Source organism: Equus przewalskii, chromosome 7 (assembly GCF_037783145.1).
Source record: "Equus przewalskii isolate Varuska chromosome 7, EquPr2, whole genome shotgun sequence".
NCBI lineage: Eukaryota > Metazoa > Chordata > Mammalia > Perissodactyla > Equidae > Equus > Equus przewalskii.
The window spans coordinates 13,849,687-13,868,462 of record NC_091837.1 but is presented as its reverse complement, the minus strand read 5'-3'; the positions used below and the strand labels follow the sequence as shown (position 1 = coordinate 13,868,462).

At 51.9% G+C, this 18,776-nt stretch overlaps 1 protein-coding gene across 3 annotated transcripts in view; it reads left to right on the top strand.

The window, feature by feature from the left end:
- Positions 1–18,776, top strand: part of WSCD2 (WSC domain containing 2) — a 108,649-nt gene that overhangs the window by 30,822 nt on the left and 59,051 nt on the right. Inside the window, exons 1-2 of one of the 3 annotated variants that reach the window (XM_070627073.1) lie at positions 6,298–6,342; positions 8,048–8,148. The exons of 1 other annotated variant lie outside the window; for it this stretch is intronic. The gene's annotated coding sequence lies outside the window, so the exon portion shown is untranslated. Of the gene's footprint in view, positions 1–6,297; positions 6,343–7,786; positions 8,149–18,776 lie in introns of those variants that run through there. One more of the 3 variants, XM_008533831.2, reaches the window with a different exon arrangement.

Genomic DNA, 18,776 nt, shown 5'->3' with positions numbered 1-18,776 from the left:
GTGGAGACGTCTCCCAAACTTAACTCGTCAGCACACCACCTTCGTGATTTGGGGCACATTTACTTCTTTTTCTTTGAATTGACTGATTTTTTGACTGAAAACTACTTAAGAAGTTAACTTACCTACAAATATGAAATCAATACAACTTTTCCTAAGTAGAGAATCATCACTATAAACATTACAAAAACAAATGAGGTTGATCAATTCTAACCGGACACTGCTGGTGGCCTGGGGCCTCCCTCTGTCATAAAAGCAGATTGGCGAGTGTTAGGGAGGTGTTAAAGATCTATTGACACCAAACCGAGACTTTCGTCTTGATGTACTCAGAGGGATTGAAGGAAAATGATGGTGCAGCGGTTAAGTTGGCACGTTCCGCTTCTCGGCGGCCTGGGGTTCACCAGTTCAGATCCCGGGTGCAGACATGGCACCACTTGGCAAGCCATGCTGTGGTGGCGTCCCACATATAAAGTAGAGGAAGATGGGCGTGGATGTTAGCTCAGGGCCAGTCTTCCTCAGCAAAAAGAAGAGGATTGGCAGATGTTAGCTCAGGGCTAATCTTCCTCAAAAAAAAAAAAAAAAGGAAAATGAAAAGGGAATAGCTTTCTCACTTTGTGATCGAATGCTGTCTAGTGCTGGAATCTTCTCTCCTGCAAGGCCGGTTCTACACTTTGAGAAACACTGAACCAGCTCTCCTGGTCTGAGCCAGATTAGCTCTATAATATTGTCCTAGCTCTATAATGTTGCATTAGCTCTGTGATAGTGGCTCAGTGACCTCACCTCTCGGAGCCTCAGCTGTCTCGTTTGTGCAATGGGATCATCATAACCCTTGCTTCAGAGGCCTGTGAGGTGCCCATTCGATGACTCTGGTTTTCCTATGATCCTGACGGTGACTGCTCGTGAATCTTGCAGCCAGCAGAGGAAACGAACACCCAGGACATGCCTGCCTTGTGATTCTGTGCAGGCTCCTACTTTTACGCAAAGGCATCTTGTTTGCTTCGGCAAAATCTGCAGCCATTCTGGGGGAGCGTTTATTGCTCTTGGGATCCTGCCAAGGTTAAGTGGAGAAAATGGTCCTGGCGAAATTCACATATGCTGTCATTTGCTCGCGGGCACAGACATTAAACCCCATCCCCCAGAGGGTAAAGGGGACCTCCCCAGTGCACCTGCTGTCAGGGAGGTGGCGAGGAGTTAGGGGCAGGGGTCTCCCTGTCAGACCTACCTGCGTTCCAGGCCCAGTTCCTCTGCCTACTCACTTCGGTGTGCCAGTTCCCTGTGGGTCTCAGTTTGCTCATCGGTAAATGGGGAATGAATATTCACCCCCACCTCCTCGGGGGGTGAGAAAGAATGGATGCGATAATGCACAAAACACAACAGCCGGATATTTAATAGAGAAAACCCGTTATTATAGTTATTCTTTCCTGAGGAAGCCACGGGCTGCATTTCAATTCTCTGCAGAGCTGATTCCACCTCTTGGACACATGATCATCTCAAATGTTTGTCACACAAATCCCCCCTGCCCCCAGCTTCAATTCCACCCCAGATTTCTGCTTCCTCAGAGCCGCATGGGTGTTCACAAGCCTGGGTGGGAATCTTGAAACAGCTCTGACGCAGGTCAAGTTTTTTTATGCTGAAAGTGGCAAAAACACAACTCAAATGGGCTTTCTCAAAAGAATAATTTATTTTGGCTCATAGACATCAAAATCTACAAATATCTTGCTTCGGATATGGCTTGATCCAGGCTCAAAGACCATCAGATCTTAGTTTCTCTGCATCTCTACCTTTCCCTAGTCTTTGGCTACCCTGAGAGTAGCAAGGTGTCCCCAGGAACCCAAGCTCACTTCTTCTAGATGCCCCAGTCCATAAGAAACCAGAACATGTCTCTCCCCAGCCAGTCTCATTGGTTCTGATTAGATTATCTGTCTGTTCCTGAACCAATCGCTGTGGTCGGGGAGGGAGGTGGGCTATGCTGATTGGCTTAGGCCAGTCAGGACCTACTTTTGGAACTGAGTGTGGGGTCAACCCAACTCAGACCACCCTGGCTGGAGGAGATGTGGATTCTGCAGGGTACTGATGCTGGAAAAAGGGGGTGAGGGGTAAAAGGATGCTGGGGCTTCAATCAACCAATGTCCCCACACCTTTCTCAAAGAAACGACGTGTTTTCCATTAGAAAACTAGCAATGCGACAAGATTGAAGTGCCTTTGCCTCAACTTGTTCTCAGTGCTGTGGTACCCAAAAATAACAAGGCTGGAGTCAGAGTGATGAGTGTGGCAAGATTGACTTGGCAACTCATTTTGCCTGGAAGCCGTAGCTATTTTGGGCTCCTGTTGAGCCCTGGTGTAGCTTAGCTGGTTAGAGAGCAGGGCTCACAAGGTCAAGGGCATGAAAAAGGAGCAGAAACATGGGACTGGAGGCAGAAGTCCTGGGTCCTGATCACACTCAGCCACTTTCTACCTGGAGCCCTCAACTAAGTCACTTACCCTCTCCAGGCCACCGTCTCCCCCAAGCGTCCTTTCCTCCTGCCCCCACCTCCTTCCCTAGGCACCCCCTATGCCTCCCTCAGGTCACAGCCCGACATCTCACCCGAAGACTGAGTGGGATGCACTTCCAGGTGCTTCTATAGCCTTAGGTTCCCGGGTTCTAGTCCCAATTCTCCCAGTTTCTCAATGAATAGCGTGGGGCAAGTTTCTCACCTTCACTGTGCCTCAGTTTTCTTGTCTATAAAATGGGGATAATGTGAGCAGTACCTCTCTCGTGGGGTTTTGTAGTAATCACACTGGATAATTTTTGTATGCATTTAACACTGGGCTGAGCTCAGTCGTGATGGTTCTGAAATCCAGGTAAAATATCAAGCTAGTGAAACCAGGCTTTTACTCTCTAGTTGTGTAAGATATGTGGCATTGGGTTTTTATATCGTCCTTTCGTCTACTTCATTATCTAGCACCTGGCATATAGCAGATGCTCAATAAAATTTGTTGAATAAATGTCCCAGTTCATCATGTTCCAGGGATTTCCTCTAGGTCTGCTGGGAGCCCAGAGTTGCACAGTTAGATTTGTCGACAGGTCTCCCCAGAAACGTCAAGGTGGAAAGCCCAGTGTGACCCAGGAGTGGGAGGCTTCCTGTCCTGAGTGGTGCTAAAATTGCTTCCTTTCTTTGAAATTCCATTCTCTGCTCTCTCCAGTTTCCACCCATCGGGAGCCTTGAAGTTCAGGAAGACGCTGATAACATGCAAATATCTGCACAAAAATCCATTATCACCCTGGTGTGCCTGGCCTTAAAGAGTTCATTAGGAGAGCAGCGTGTGGGGCAGAGGGCGGACTAGACACTGGGCTGGTAAGTTCTGCAGAGTCGGGGTGGAGGAGTGAAGAAGTCATCAAGAGGCTGCCCCCACGGGTGAGAGCAAAGGCGGCCAGAGAGGGAGTCTTTGGTTCTCCCCAGAGCTTGACCTGCAGTGACTCTCCATGAACTTGGTTGGCAGTGGTGCTAACAAGAAATAAATAAAATGCCCCAAACAAGGCCCCGTCTGTTTGGGCAGCCCGTGAAAGACCTGAGGGAGTTTATTTCACTTGGCATGTCCCCCATAGGTGGCTAAGAAGTCAAAGATGGAGGCTGTGCTCCCTGCGCCTTCTTGTACCAGGAAGGAGAAAACAAACTCCGTGGGACCCGTGGTAGGGGACTTCTTTTTCCCTCCCCAAAGGCATTCTCGAAGCTGTGTGCTGGCAGTGTTCTTTGGCCAAAGAAAATGTCCTGGATGTAGGGGTAGGGGTGTGTGTGTGTGTGTGTGTCTTCCAAACAAGAGTCATCTTTCAGCCTTGCCTTTATTTTATGTGTTACTGGTTGGATTTAAGACAATTTATTAGTGCTTAGCCTAGTTAAGAAACTTGCTCAAGGTAGGCTTGGCGACTGCCCAGCACGGTGCTTTGTGCTCACAACACACCTGGGGAGGGAGAAGCTGAGGATGAGGATGAGGATGACAGTGATAACATGAGTGACAATGATGACAAAGATAATGATAATGACAACAACGGCGATGATGATGATGTAAATGGCCACATTGATGATGACCGTAATGATGATGGCAATGATGATGGTGATAATGATCATGATGATGATGACTATGTTGATGACAATGATGACCATGATGATGATGACTGTGATGATGATGATGATGCTGATGATGTTGCTAATGATGCTGTAAATATAGCATTGATGATGATGGTGATGATGATGCTGATGACAGCACAAAACTACTGAGCACGAACTATGTGCCCAGCACTCTTCTAAGTGCTTTAATTTAAGGTACTAATTTATTTTATCCTCACAACCACCCTATGAGAAAGGGTCTATTATCGTTGGATCCATTGCTTGCTAGCTGTGTGATGCTGGGCAAGTTATTTCCTCTCTCAGAGCCTCAGGTTCCCTATCTGCAAGGTAAGGAGAAAATAGCACTTCTCTGTGACATACTCAGTCAGTGGTCGACCTAAGTGTTCAAGAGAGAGAAGAGATTCTTACAGTTCCTCATTCAATCCTCCTGTTAACTCTGTAAAGAGGAAGTATTATGATGACTCCAATTTTTCGTAATGGTAGGCGGGTTCTCCCAGCTAGGAACGGCGGAGCTGGGGTTCAAAGCCAGGCATGGACTGTCGGTCTCGGTGGCTTGCAGAAGCTGTTTTAGTTGTCTCTACAGGGCTAATTCTGATCCATGGGGTGCCCGGGCTGGGGCTGGGCTCCGAGGCCCACATGAGCCCAGATCGGCTCCAGAGCAAGCTGGGCTCAGTCAGCCCCCAGCAGGGCCCCCAGCTGGGTGGCCTCGAGCTGCCCACAGAGCTGGGGGTGGGGATTGAGGGAGGCAGGAAGAGGCTGGAGCTCTGGGCACATGGAATGAGTCACGTGGTACCTGAACTAGTGTGGATGCCAGAGACACATGTGGTCCAGCTCCTCCCCTCCCACGTAAGGAGGCCACGGAGCAGCAGTGATGCCTCTGGATTTGGAGGCAGAAGAATCTGGATACTGTTTCCAGCTCTGCAAATCCACAGACAGATGTCCAGCTCTCCCGAGCTATAGCATCCATGGCGATGGCCGCCAGGCACGTGTGGCTACTGAGTGCTTCAAACATGGCTAGTCTGACTTGATGTGTGTTGTAAGTGTGAAATGCACACCAGATTTTGAAGTCTTGGTATGAAAAAAGGCATACAAAATATCCCATTAATAATAATTCTTATATTTGTTTCATGTCGAAATAACAATACCTTGATTTTAGACTTCTGGCCTCCAGAACTGTGAGAAGATAAGTTGCTGTTGTCTTAAGCCCCGCAGTTTTGGTCATTTGTTATGGCAGCCCTGTGAAAAAATACACTACGCATGACATGCTTGCCACCCCTTCCCTGAGAAAGCCCCCGCTTGTCCCAGGGAGCTGTTGGGCTGTGCCCTCCTCCTGTCCCCAGACCCTCCCGCCAGCCCGTAGCAGCTGCTGAGCCTCCCAGCGGCCCCGCAGGCTCTGGGCTGTGAGAACAGCAGGCTGTGGCTCAACTGTGCCATCCCGTCTGCTCCTTGCATTGTGAGCTCTGGCAAATTATTGTTTTCAGTTGAAAAGAGGCTCCAGAGAGTTCTTCAGCTGCTCAGCAGGAGCCGTGATGCTCTTGAATTAACACGGAGAAGTGGAACCTTCTATGGCTGATGGCCCCGAGGCACCCCCTTTGTCCTGTCCCGTGGTCAGGCCTGGGAGGGACAGCAGTGCCTCTCGGGGGTTCCCACAGGGGCAGTTTCTGCTGAGGTCAGATGAATGTTGCCTGTGTTCGGCGTGTCCGTTGAGAAGGGGTCGAGGGATGCTGAATTAGGCTCTGCGGTTCCTGGGGAGTCAGCAGCCTTCTGACGCCCACGTAGAGGGGCCTGAGCGGGCCTCTTACCCAACCTGGCAGGCTGCCCGTGGTCAGCATGCATGGTGGGCTTTTCTCAGGTCTAATCAGAGGGCAGGAGACCATTGAGGCATAGCCAGCTCTTGGCTCACTGTGTGTGTATGTGTGTGCACGCGTGTGCGTGTGCGCGTGTGTGAGGTGGGGACTGTCTCGGACTCAAACACCCTGGCCTTGCTGGTGATTTGACGTAAACTCACCTCTCCCTCTGGCTTCCACCTTAGCTGTGGCCATTCCCCCACAAAGCCTGTTGTATGCATCCACCCAACCAGTATTTTTTGAGCGTGGGCTATTTTCCAGGCTCCAGTAAGCACTTTACAGCATTTTCTCCTTTAATCTCTACAAAACTCCCGTGCTGAATTATTTTCATTGTCCCCATTTTACAGATGACAAAAGCAAGCCCCGCTCACTTGCCCAAGTTCACAGAGCTGGTAAGTGGCCAAGTGGAATTTGGATGCTGGTCTATCTATCTTGCACCAAAGTCCACACTCTTTACCGTAATTAATCCTGGCAGGTGCTCTGCTTTTCGACCGCATTCCCTCCCCGCGTGTGTAGACACATGTGTCTGGATCTATTGTTAAAGAAAAATCAGAGCTGGGTGGTAGCTAAAGTGATAAGAACAGATTTTATTCAGGACTATTGCAATAGGGGAAAAGAGACGTCAGGAGAGAGCCAGCCCCGCTCTGAGTCCAGCATTTGCAGCTGGGGATTTATAGCCAAAAAATGGGGGGAGGGGTCAAGGGATGGAAAATTATTAAAAGGAAACATCAGGGATGCGGGCGATTCTGGCTACCCCGACCTAACGGGACTCGAGCTGAAGCCAAGCCAGGTGATCACACGTCACCTGGGGGATGATGGAGGTTGAGGAGCGGGTTAGAAATCGAGGGTGATCAGATATGGAGGACAGCGGTTCTCTGAAACGGACTTAGCGAGATTCTTGCTAAAATTGGACAAGGTGGAGACGCCCACTCCAAGTGGAGTTCAGGGGAGCCCGAGTGGAGTTTGGTTAAGGAGAGAATCTTTGTTGCTATTTATTCCCCATCTTGTCCTGAAAAAAGTCTAAGGCTGCAGCTGCCTTAAGCAGGGTGTGACAATTAAGAGACTGGGCCCTGGCAACAGACATTTCTAGGCTCAAGTCCCAGCTCTGCCACCCCCTGGCTGAATGCCCCAGTTTCCTCGCCTGTAAAATGGGACAGTCATGGGCCCTGATCCCGGGGCTGAGTGAGGTGATGTGGGAACAGCCTGGCACATGATTCAAATCCACGCATGGTGGCCAGAGTCTGATTCTGGGCAATGGCCTCTGAACCTAGGCAGCTAGTGACCACCGGCGTTGCTCTGCTGCCATGGCTTAGCTCATCCCACAGAACGTCTTTGACCCTCTAAAGTGTGAACGTGCAGGCACTGTGGGAAGAGCTGGGGCTACAAGAAGATGGAGTCAGCCCTCTCTTTAAGTGGGTCTTGCAAGGCAGAGGGATGCTGAGCTGAGCCTGCACATGCGTCTCTTTGTGTGCGCACCAGTGGTTCTTAACCAGGGCCGATTTTGGCCCCCAGGAGACATTTAGCAACAGCTAGAGACAGTTTTGATTGTCACGACTGGTGGAGGGGCGCTGGTAGGCAGAAGCCAAGGATGCTTCTAAACACCCTACCATGCACAGGATGGCCTCCCCCAACCACGAAACGTCCAGCGCAAAAGGTCAGTCAGACAAAGGCTGAGAAATGCTAGTGTGTGCACAAGTAAGCATGGTAAACGCTTTTGTCACCTCCTCCCAGAGACCCCAGGGCTCCACTGGACTAGGAGGGAACACAGCGTGCGCCACCCTCCTTCAGCCCGCCCTCTCCCGTCAGCTGCTTCCAGCCAGATAATCAGGCCTCCTCGTGTTTAATAGAATCCGGGCGGCTGAGGCAGGCGTAAAACAAAACCTTGTGCAAATGTGTTTTTATGTAAACACAGCGGGGGGGCGGGGGGGGAGCGGCTGCCTGCGGAGAAAGTACCCTGTGGCTTGTGCTTCTCAGAGCAAAAATAACCCTGACTCTTCCTGCGCTTGGAGCCGAGCAGCCGTGAGATGAGGGTCGCGTGGGAACCCAGGTGCTCCTGGGAGCTGTCCCTGCCCCGGCTGAGCCATCTTTCCCCTCCAGGTGAGCGTCCCAGGGGCCCGGGATGGGAAGGGAGCAGGTGTTGATTCTCTCAGAAGCAGCCCTTCCTCGGGGCTCAGCCAGCAGAGCGGGGAAAAAGCATGGTGAGTTGGAGTTCTTTTAAATGTTCTTTATTGAGTATAATTTACCTACAGTCAAATTCACCCACCGTGGTTTAGTTCTGCAGGTTTTAACAAGTGCATTCAGCCACGTAACCATCACCAGAATCAAGACATACGACAGTTCCATCACCCTTAAAATTCCTGGGAGCCCCTTTGCAGTCAGGCCCTGCCCCCATCCTAGCCCCTGGCGACCACCAATCTGTTGTCCTTTGGCCTTTTCCAGAATGTCATATACGTGGAACCATGTAGCCTTTGGAGTCTGACTTCGTTCACTTAGCACAACGCCTCCGAGATTCACCAGTGCTCCTGTGTATCTCAGTAGTCTGTCCCTTTTCGTGGCTGAGTAGTACTCCATTGCACGGATGCACCACAGTGTGTCCATTCGTCCCTCAGGGACATTTGGGTGGTTTCGTTTTTGGAAATTTACGCATAAAACTGCCATGAACAATTGCGTGTGGGTTTTGTGTGAGAGTGGGTTTCCTCTTCTCTTGGTAAAAACACCTAAGAGTAGGATTGCTGGGTCATATGGTAAGTGGATGTTTAATTTTAAAAGAAACTGTCAACCCTCTTTCCAAAGTGGCTGGACACCGTGTTGCTTTCTTGCCGCCGACGGATGGGAGTTGCGGTCACTCTGCATCCTCTCCGGCACTTGGTTTTGCTGGGGTGTGTAGTCGAGCCCTCCTGGTGGGTGTGAGGTGGTCCCAAGCTGTGGTTTTAATGAGGGCACGGACAGTGGAGGCCTCAGGCCTGGTGCCGCCACTTAGCAGGAGCTGGCGGGAGGAGGCACAGTCAGTGGCTAAGAGCGTGAACTCTGCAAGCAGCCACACTCCATCCCAGCTCTGCTGCCCGCTAGCCCTGTGACCTTCGATGCAGGTCTCATCTTCTCTGAGCCTCGGTTTCCTCCACTCTAAAAGGGGGACAGTGTTAGTATTTACCACTGGAAATACCATACAGTGTGTATATACTCTAGTGTACCTGGGTTGGTAGAAGTCACTGTGGTTTTATTTAATGGGCACTTACTGTGTGTTATAAAAGCAGTAAGTACAGTGAGTAGAATCAAACTACCCAGGTTCAAATCCTGGCTCTGCCACCTACACCTTTGCTGTGTGACCTTGGGCAAGTTACTGAACCTCTCTGGGCCTCTTACTCCTTATCTGTACAATGGACATATTCATAGTGCCTTTCCGGGGGGGGGGGTGGTTTATGAGGGTTAAGTGAGTTTAAATTTAAAAGGCTGGCTTCTTCTGTTCAGCATTGTCCAGCCATGTATGAGGCTCAGGAATACACAAAACTGATCTGTGGGACAGAAGGTAGACGGGTGACAGCCGCTGGAGGGGGCATTAGCTCGGGGAGCACGAGGGAGCCGCTAAGGCTGTGTCTTGATCTGGGTGGGGTCACGTGAGTGTGGACATGTGTAAGATTCCATCGACCGCGCACTTCAGATGTTTGCATTTTCACCAGACCGAAGGTAGCTTCTCCCACTGAAAAAAAGAAAAAATATCCGAGGTGTTCCACGGAGCACCTGTGCATCAGTGGCTTAGGGCCGCCATAATGAAGTGCCACTCTGAGTGGTTGAAACAACAGAAATTTGTTACCTCACGGTTCCGGATGCTGGAAGTCCAAAATTAAGCGTCGGGAGGGTCGGCTCCTTCCGAGGGCTCCGAGGACCCAGCCCAGCCTCTCTCCTTGGCCGCCCTTCACTCTTCTCACCCCTGCACCTGCCTCTGCCCAGAGTTCTTCTTCTAAGGATGACAGTCTGTTGGACTAGGGCCCCCAAGGACCTCGTTTTAACTTGATCACCTCTTTAAAGACCCTCTCCCAAAATAAGGTCAGCTTCTGAGGTCCTAGGGGTTAGGACTTCAACACATGAATTTGGGGGAACACAATAAAGCCCAGAAGAGCACAGAAAGATGCTCTCGGATATTGCGATAAAGTGACGCTCACTTAATCCTCACAACAACCTCGGAAGGAGTCACAGTCTACTTACACATGTGGAAACTGAGGCTCAGAAAGGCTCCTCGATGGACCCCTTGTTTGGGGGATCCCGGTGGTGGGGCTGGGGTTTAAATCGGGGCTGTTTGTCCCCAGAGGCTGCACCCCCTCCCAGAGGATCAAACCCTGATTTCTCCCAGCCTCCTGCAATCTCTCCCACCGGGGCTGCTCTGAATCCCTCGAAAGGAAGGTTTTAGAGTCCGGCCCCTGGACCAGCAGCAGCAGCAGCCTCACCTGGGAGCGTGTTAGAAACGCACATTGTCGGGCCCCACCCTGGACCTGCTGAGTCAGGAACCCTGGGGCGGGGCCCACACCCTCCAGAGCATTCCCACGCACGCTCCAGTTTGAGAACCCCTGCTGGGTCCCCTCTCGGAGGGCCACATGGAAGCACTGGGTTGCCTAACTGCATGGGATCAAAAAGCCACATCAGATCCCACATGGGATCCAAAGCTTCAGCCCCAGGGGGCTCATGGCCAGTGGCTTTCTCTGGCCGTGAATATCTTCCTTTCTGATTCAGGAGACTTCAGGGACCAACTTGCTGTGAGTAGCACAGAAAAGGCCTCTCCTTGTCTGGCGGGGCTGGCATTTGCACTTGAGATTCCTTCAGGAATGGTGTGCTCCAGATGCTCAACAACCGGGACTTGCTGGAAGGTGCCAGGCTATGAGTCAGCCCCAGAGGGGAAGACTCAGCCTCGAGGAGTGCATACTCCCTCTGGGGCGATAAACTTCTCTACAAGAGGCAGTGATGTCACCAAAAGCCCTTCAGAGCCATCCAGTCTTGGGGTGAAATCTCAGCTCTGCCACTTGTGAGCTGTGTGACCATGAGCAAGTCCCTCAACCTCTCTGAACCTCAGTTTCTCATCTGTATAAGGGGGAGAATAGCACCTACCTTACACAGTCATTGTGAACCTCAGAAATTATGCATTTCAAGGTCTGGAAGCTCAGCAAGTGAAACTCTCATGGTTAGTGCTTGAGACCAACACGGATCCCAAGATTTTAAAAGCTAAAAAATAAGATTGTCATCTTCTAGATGGCAGAGGCCACATCTTCAGGAGTGTATCCACAGCACCTGGCATACAACAGGTACTCAATAAATGTTTGTTGATGAAAAATAAAAGCATGCTGCACCCCCACATTGGGGTTGGGGGAGAGCACTGGGCTCCTGTGGATATGAGCAGAGGTCTTTTCCCCAGAGGTGATGCATTTGTGAAGTTTGCGCAGGACAAACTCTCCCCATGGATAGATGGCCTGGTTCAGGCCAGGCTCGTGGAGCAAACCTGGCTTGACAGGTGGTTGGCACTCAATGAATGTTTGTTGAATCAATGAATGAATGAATGGGTGAATTGTCAATTGAATAGCAGGGCAGTGAGTAGGAGCCTAAAGAAATTTTAAGGTAGTTTGTGTTTTTGTGTTTAACAGAGGAGAAAATGGAGGCACAGAGAGGTTAATCCACTTGCCCTGGGCCACACAGACATAGAATGAGCTTGTAAGGTGGAGTCGGGAGAGGAAGGGAAGTGAGAGGCCAGGCTTGAGTCTCCGTGGGGTGGCCTGCAGGGGGTGGGGCGTTCACAGGCGGGAGCCCCCTTCAACCTTCGCAGCCACCCAGGACAGCTACATAATTTGCAGGGCCTGGTGCAAAATGAAAATGCAGTGCCTCTCGTTCAAAATTATTAAGCATTTCAAGATGGTGACGGCAGAGTGTTAGACCAAGTGCAGCGTCCTGTGGGACCACACAGATCCCGCTGTGATGAAATGGACCCCACAAGCACTTCATTTACGGACAAGCAAACCGCAGCTCAGAGAGGCTGTGCATCTCCCCCAGGGCATGCAGCCTGTCCACAGGGGCGTCAGGATTCAAACCTACGAATCTTAGTGGCCATCTAGGTCACTCCCTCATTGTACTAGCCTTGCCTGTGAGCCCATGGGCTGAGAATCTGAGTGTCCTGACTCCCTGTCCACTGCTCTGGGCAGGGAGGAGGGGAGCATCTCTGAGCTTCCCCGTCTGCAGAGGCCTGACTGCAGCAGCCCCGAGCACGCAGCCAGCTGCCCTGCCTCCCTCCTGCTCCCAGGACGTGAGGAGACAGCCTTCCTCCCTCCCACCCCTGCAGATTTATTCCTGGGGACGCGTGGGTGGCTGCGTGTTTGTGTGTGGGGTGTTGGTCTAAATTTAAAGACATCATGACAGCCACGACCTGTCAGTGTTGGGGCTGGCGAGGCCTCCCTTTTAGAGGAATCACAAATAAGTTGAGAGAAGAGGTGCCACCTCCAGTTCTAACTTCTTCCCCGTCCCGCCCGCCAGGCTCCGTGCCCGCCAGCCCCCTGGCACAGGGTGATAATAGTAAGGCTCACCTGCTGGTGCCAGATGCCTGGGGAGACCTTGAGAAGTGGCGTGTTTGTGCCCATTTTACAAGCTGGACAAATGGAGGCTCAGAAGGGGACGCACCCTCCCGAGGTCTTGAGTTATGAAGTGACAGAGCTGAGCTAGGACATGGAAGACGCCAAGACATTCCGGAACCCGTGTGCCTTCAGCCGTGCCATGGCTGGCCGTGTTGATTCAAACATGGAGTTAACAATAGTTGTGATTGTGTTGAGACCCAGGAGTGCGCCTGGCCCTGTGCTAAGCACTGGACATGCATTCCCCAAGGTAACCCCCTCAACGACCCAGGCAGTGGGTACCATCATTCTCATCCCATTTGATGGACGGACGAGGAGCCTGCGGCTTAGAGAGGGTAAGTGGCTTCCTCGCCTTCTTCTTGGTGCCAGGAAGTGATGAAGCCAAGATTCCAGTCCACGTCTTATTGGACCACAGCCAATTGTGGAAAAAGGAAATACAGACAACCAAAATAATTTTTAGAAGTCACTCTTATACCTACGCTGCAAGAGGTAACATCTTTACGTGCATTGATGAGTTTCGTCCAGCTGTTTCTCTCCGCTGGAAGGGAGGCTCTTGCTCTCGGCAGCTGACCCTTGGTGTTCTCTAATTGCCGAGCAATTTCGAGATGGCTGGAAATATATAATTCATGGGCGCATCTTTCCTCCTGGTCACTGGAAGGCAGCGAGGCGTGGCTGTCTCCCAGGGAGAATGTCAACCTTGCCACGTGGGGAGATGGGAGCCTAGGAGTTTAGAACAGAATTGATTCAGAATCAGAGAACCTGCCAACCTTGAAATGGACCCTAATATCGCTGCATAGAATTCTAGAAGTTGGGGATACTAGTGTGGAACCCTATAATAAATTCTCAGGATAGAGCACTAGGATAAAATCCAGAATGGGGCTCTAGAACTGGAGATGACAGCTTTGTCAATCTGGAGTCAGGCGGGTCCGAGAGCGGTGTTCCAGTCCACTCTTCTGCTTAGTCGTGAGGGCAAGGTCTAGAACAGCGTCTAGAGATAGTTTTTCATTGTTACAACTTGGCGGTGGGGTGCGCTGCTGGCATCCAGGGGGTGGAGGCCGGGGATGCTGCTAGACATCCCACAATGCACAGGACTGCCCCCCCCAACACCAACAAAGAATTACCTGGTTCAAAATACCAGTGGTGCTGAGGCTGAGAAACCCTGGCCCAGACTTTTTCAGACATGCGCTAGTTTATTCTTTTGACAGTCCCAGGGGATACGAAACCGTGTCTTGTCAGAACGAGAAGCTTCGGTTTCTAGTTTTACCTGTGACACTCAACATGTTTCTTGGGCAAGTCACATCTCGTCTGCTGCTTCTCATCTGTGAAGAGGGTTGAAGGATTCCTGCCGTGTGCTGTGAAAGGAGAGGGACAAATTAAGGATGGGTGCGCATGCGCATGTGCTGTGGGGCGAGGTGGCAGGCATGGGGGTGCACGCGTCCATGCATATGTGTGTCTCTGTTGACACGTGCACGGAGGTGGTCTCATGCCGCCTTCTTGATGGCGTCCAGATGGTGAGCCGAGGGGCTGAAGTTGCCCTCGTGGGAGGGGACATCTCTCTGTCGGATGCCAGCGGAACTCCTTGGGCCACTGAAGGACATGGTGAAGATACCACAGGGGTGTAGGGACCCCTGTCCCTCTAGAAGGGGCTCCTTTTCCTCCTTCCCAGCTGAGGGGCCTCGTGAGGGGTGCCGGCTCGCTGAGCAGACTGCCTGGTCAAAGGCTCCCTGGGCAGGGAGGGCCTCTGATCGCCCCACTGGCCCAGCGGTGGTCAAGGATGGCGCCGTGGCCAGAGGTGATGTCCCACAGAGGTTACAAGTGAGGTTCTGGAGTCAGACAGGCCTGGGTTGGAGCCCTGCTCTGCCGCTCACCAGCTCGGCCTCCTGGCAAGGTGACTGGCCTCCCCACCTCGGTATTGCCTTGTCTGCAAAGTGAGTATAAAACCAGCCTGCCAGTAGAGCACTGGGGACAGTGAACGACACAGTGTCCCTGCAAGGGCCTGGCACACAGTAGGTAGTTTATCCATTTTCCTTCCTTCCCAGGGAGGGTGCCAAAGCTAAAGCCTGGGGGCCAGGAGGCGGGGGTCTGGGTAAAGTTAGTGGAGGACTCTGGGGCGTCCCTCCACCTTCCCCTTTGGGCCTCAGTTTCCCCATCTGTTGATAAGGAAGCTGGACTGGGGTTTGTGAGGGGTCCTCCCTCCGCCTCTGATGGCCTATGAGCCCACCTCCTGGTCCTGCTCTGAGCCAGCTATAGGTACTGACAGCCCCTCCAAAGACACTGGGTGCTCTATGCTCTGTGACGGAAGAGAGCTTGAAGCTGTGCAGCTGGCAGGGGCACAGAGACCACACACATACACACAGGCTTGGGCAGAAAGACTGGGCTGGGGTGATTTCGGGCTGGGGACAGTGGTTCTTGCTGGGGAAACTCCTCGTGGAAAATTCCTCTCTGGGCAAGAGCTGCAAATGGGAGCTGTCACCGTTCCCAAATTAGAGCCTAATCTTCCATCAGCGTGGAGTGAGCGAGCGGCAATTCGTTCACAGTTGGAGCGGGGGAAGGGTGGGGTTGGGGTGACAGGGGCTGGCAGGGAGCAGCGTGTGCACTGGGAAGAAACATGCAGGGCAGCAGGCCTGGTCCTGGAGCCAACTTGGCCCTGGCCTGGCTGTGTGACCCTGGGCCACTCCTTCGGCCTCTCTGAGCTCTGGTTCCTCATCTGTAAGATATCAGACTTGTACTAGCTGGTTTCTAAGGTCTTTTGAACTCTACGATTCTATGGTATAATAATAATGACAGTAAATGGCTAAAACTTGTTGAAACTTACTTGGGTCCGGGTTCGTGGGAGGCCTTTCACGTAGGTGGGGGTTATTTCATTGAGTTTCTCTAGGCCTCAGTTTCCCTTTCTGTGAAACAAGGCTGTTTCACTAGGTGATGGATGTTTGGGCTTCTTTCCAGCTCTTTGTCTCTTGCTCTAAGAAGATGCTAAGAGACCAGAGGGTGGTCTTTGAGCTCTGTGGGCGGACAGGGTGGCCTCCTCAGTGGCCCTCAGCCCCTCTCCCTGGGAATCTCCACCAGCGGCCTCCACTGTAATGAAGATCAAGGCCGGCAGATGCTTTCTGCAAAGGCCCGGACGGTCCATACTCCAGGCTCTGTGGCCACATGCAGTCTGCCGTGGTGCGTATCCACCTTCTTTGTCACAACCCTCTGAAACATAGATGCCTTCTTTGGCTCCGGGCCTACAAAGGCAGGCCGCAGGCCAGTGTGGCTGCGGTCATGGTCTGCAGACCCCTAGTAGCAATGAGTACTCTCATTTCATCTAAGAGCTCAGCAGTGTGGGGTACAGCCCCGAGCCTGCCCTTCCAGCCAGATTTGGCCCTTGAGCCCCACCCAGGAAGAAATTCTAGAGTTGCCACTGACCCCTGCCCAGGGCCCAGACCTCGGCCTGTTCTCAGCTCCGCCCGTCAACAAACATTTCTCCACCCCAGCTCAGCCTCCTAGAGCCACTGAGACATGGCCAGTGCCCACGGGGGCAGGAAGCGTCTCTGGGGGCCTCCTTCTCCTCCAGCCCCTCGTGGTGCCGTGTAGGAAACAGGCGCGGGTCACACTGCAGGTCAGAAACAGCCCTGAGCAGAATCCACAGGGCCCTGCAGGATGGCGTCCCCAACCCCCTCTCTCCACGCTGACACCCCCCCCCCCATTCTGGTTTCTAGAATGTGCTGAGCCTTTTCCCACCTCCCAGTCTGTGTTGTGTCCTCTCTGCCTGGGATGGCCTTGTCCCAGATCTTCCCACGGCTGCCTCCTTCTCATTTTTCAGGTCTCAGCTCAAATGCCTTCTTCTCAATGGGTCCTTCTGCAACCACCCCACCCAAAATAGCTCACCCCTCTTGTTTTCCATCACTAGGGCTTTCAAATGATCTTAAGGGACCTACAATGAGAAATGCATTTTAGGTTGAGATCGAGCAGACACGCACAACTAAAGCAGAAGTTCACCAAGTGATGCTTCTGCTCACTGCGTGTGAGTGGGTAATAATTCACTCCGTTCCTTTCCCCTCCCTTCCGCCCCAGCCCATCCCCCCTTTTCCCTTCCTCCGTCTGTCCGCCCTGTTCCCTGCCACCCCCTGTCGGCCTGCCCCTGTGGGTAAACATTCTGCCCAGAACCCGCAGCCATCCATTATCTCCCCAGACAATTAGCGGCCTATTAAGGAACTCTATGCAAATGTGTGCTAATTGACCCACGACGCAGGAGCTCCCGGAGGAGAAGGATGACTCCAGATGGCATAATGATAGAGATTTAGGGCCTTTCTTTAGGAGTCCCTCATGGAGAGGAAAGTGATCTGGGCTCAGAGAAGGGCTGCCAGCTGCCTGACACGGAAGGCCAGCGGATTAGGTGACTTGCGTCTTGGGCTCCTGTCATCAAACCACTGGACAAGGGGAACCCGCATTTCACCCTTCAGGCCCGCTCCCTCACTCCGTCCCTTCCTGCAGCTGGGTCCCTTCGCCCCAGCCCAGAGTTTGGATGGTTCATGGATGCCTACTCCAGTGGATCGCTCCCTTTTCAAGAATATCGCTGCCCCATCTTTTTTTTAATAGACTTTGCTTTTTAAAGCAGTTTCAGCCTCACAGCAAAATTGAGCAGAAAGTACAAAGATTTTGCATATACCCCCTGCCTCTGCACAGCCTCCCCTGCCATTAACGTCCCCCACAGAGGGGGATATTTGTCACAATGGATGAACCTACGCTGAGACATCGTTATCACCCAAAGTCTTGAGTTTACATTAGGGTTCACTCTTGGTGTTGTCCGTTCTGTGGGTTTGAAGAAATGTGTAATGGCGTGAAGCCGTCATTACAGCATCGTACAGAGTAGTTTCACTGCCCTAAACGTCCTCTGTGCCCCCTATTCATCCCTCCCTCCCTCCCGCTAACCCTGGGCAACCGCTCATCTTTTTACTGTCTCCCTAGTTTTGCCTTTTCCAGAATGTCATATAGTTGGAATCATACAGCATGGAGCTTTTTCAGACTGGCTTCTTTCACTTCATAATATGCACTAGAGATTCTTCCGTATCTTTTCATGGCTCGATAGCTCATTTCTTTTAGTGCTGAGTAATGTTCCATGGTCTGGACGTACCACACTTTGTTTATCCATTCACCTAACGAAGGACATCTTGGTTGATTCCTAGATTTGGCAATTGTGAACAAAGCTGCTGTAAACATCTGTGTGCAGGTTTGTATGTGGACCTAAGTTTTCAGCTCCTTTGGGTAAATTCCAAGGAGCGAGGTTGCTGGACCACGAGGCTAGGGTCGGGTTAGCTGCGGGTGGCCGCCTTTCACGACTAACTGTCGCTGCCTCTTACTGAGTCCCTGCTGTGTACCCAGCACCGAGGGAAGACAAGTACCCGTGTCTTCTCATTCGCTGCTGTCTGTAGCCTGGAAGGCCGGTACTTGATCCGCCAAGAGTCAGAAACCCCGGGTCTTCTCAACTCCTCTGTCTGAGTCTCTCCTCTGCTCATCTCCCTTCTTCTTCCCTTCTTTGCAGACTAACTTGTGCTCTTTCTTTGGGCACACGGTGGCAGCTCCTAAGGTTACAAGTCCTTACTCCAAGTGACCAGCAGAGACAAGAATGTCTCAAACCCCAGCTGCATATTCCAAGGGGCAAGAATTGATTGACCAGTTTTACATCTGAGCCCACCTACGGCCCACCCTGGCACCTGTGGCACTATGCCAATGTCCACCTGTGCCAATGCCAATGGGCAGGGCTTTGTGGTACAAACGTGGCCACTGGGGCCCATGCCTGTGAGCAGTGGGTGGGGGGCGTGCACTACACAGACCCCCCCCAAAGTGTATCCTCCACACCTACTTTGGGTGGTCACCAATCATCACAAAAACTCATTGAATCTTCATCTTTTTCTGAGATGAAGTCTGGGCAAACGGTATTGTCACGAGAAGGGAAGAGATGATTTGTTTAGTTGGCCAAAGTTGGAGCAAGGAAAGCCCGTCTGTTGAGAAACTGTTAGGCTTAGCAGAGTGCAGGCTCTGGAGCCAGACCGCCTGGGTTTGAACTCTGCTCCACCACTTCCTAGCTGTGTGACCTTGCACAGGTGACTTAACCTCTCTGAACCTCAGTTTTCTCAAATGTAGCAAATGAGACCTTTCATGTAGGATTGTTGTAAGGATGGAACTAGTATGTAGAAGAGTGCCTGACATAGTGGGTTTCAATAAATATTACCACATGCTAT